Source organism: Hylaeus volcanicus, chromosome 7 (assembly GCF_026283585.1).
Source record: "Hylaeus volcanicus isolate JK05 chromosome 7, UHH_iyHylVolc1.0_haploid, whole genome shotgun sequence".
Classification (NCBI taxonomy): domain Eukaryota; kingdom Metazoa; phylum Arthropoda; class Insecta; order Hymenoptera; family Colletidae; genus Hylaeus; species Hylaeus volcanicus.
Window position 1 is genome coordinate 6,816,154 of NC_071982.1, and position 1,441 is coordinate 6,817,594.

Consider the following 1,441-nt stretch of genomic DNA (forward strand, 5'->3'; position numbering starts at 1 on the left):
GGATAAAAGTTGCGAAACCCTATTTCCCATGGGTAGTTTCCAAAGTCTGTATAGTGGGCTGTGGATGGGTCGAAGTGGATGCGAAGGTTGCATGGGCAAGAATGAATTACGCGTGTATTTTTCATCTTTCGTGTACCTCTCATTTTCCAATTTTAGTCGAATTTTTCACTAGTTTATTGAGAGCAGTTTACTAATAGCCTTTGCGTCGTGTGCGGTAGTGTCTAAAAAATCCTGCCTTGCATTCTTACAACTTTGTTCATCTATAAATTCAGCTTCTTAATTACTCGGAGGATTCATCTATATATGTATCTGGCGGCGGAGAGATCTCTTGTGAGAACGTGACTGATTGAACGGCCATCTGGTGACTCGTGTGAGAGTTACAGCCATGAGGACGCAATAACGATTATTTTATCGGTACGCACGATTATCCAATCGCTTACGATGACACTTTCGATGAATTTAACAAGCTTATCTAATCGATAATACATGCCTATAGAATTCTTACATGGATATTGTTCCTATTAGATTTGTTTTGCGACGTTAACAGTCATTGTAAGTTGAATAGGAATCACGAAGCAATACGAAATCAATTGTAAGACAATTAACGCCAATAGCCATCGTTGCCATCGGTACATAAAACTTCCAATACTCGATCTGCGAAGTGAACTCCGGTTATTGCGCTGTTTGCATTGGCCCACGGGGCTCCGAATTCATTTGAATTTTAAACAGTATTTCCGATCTTCCTGTGAAACGATGCCATAGATTCCATTATACGCCATTACGAGTCCAGTTTTACGTTTTGAATACGTGGTACAGCGTGTTGACGCTTCCATTGGATCGTTAAGGCAATCTCTTGCTTGTGTATTTTAATTAATGGGCCAAAAACAACTTGTGTTTTACTTTAACCGATGCGTTTGTTCGATTCTACAACTTGCTCTCTCGCGAGTTCGCTCGAAAAGACTTCTAAAATAATTTTCAAGCAGATTACCTAATTCATTATGTAACACGACTAAAACAAATTAATTCAGAATCATTGTTTAAGCAAATTTAAACGTACAGGAATACTTTTAATGATAATGTTATAAATATATCTGCTATAGTCTATCTACAAGCACAAGTAATTGATGATGAACGACAAATCATACTTTTCCAACTACAATTTAAAGTTATTAATCAACATTTACGTGTAAAACAGGCTAAATATTTAAATAATTAAATATTTATTTACGTCGGTAAATCACTGATCAGTGGCGCTATCTGTGGTAAAACGTCCAAGTTTGTCGCCCCCGAGTAGTTTCCGCCGTTATCGAAGAGATGGCGCCACCGTCACTAATAATACGAAAAAAATAATAAATTCGCATAATCTTCAATAATACGTGTAACAATCAACTTTGAATCACTCCAGATGCATTCTAATGACATAATTTATTATCGTTCGACC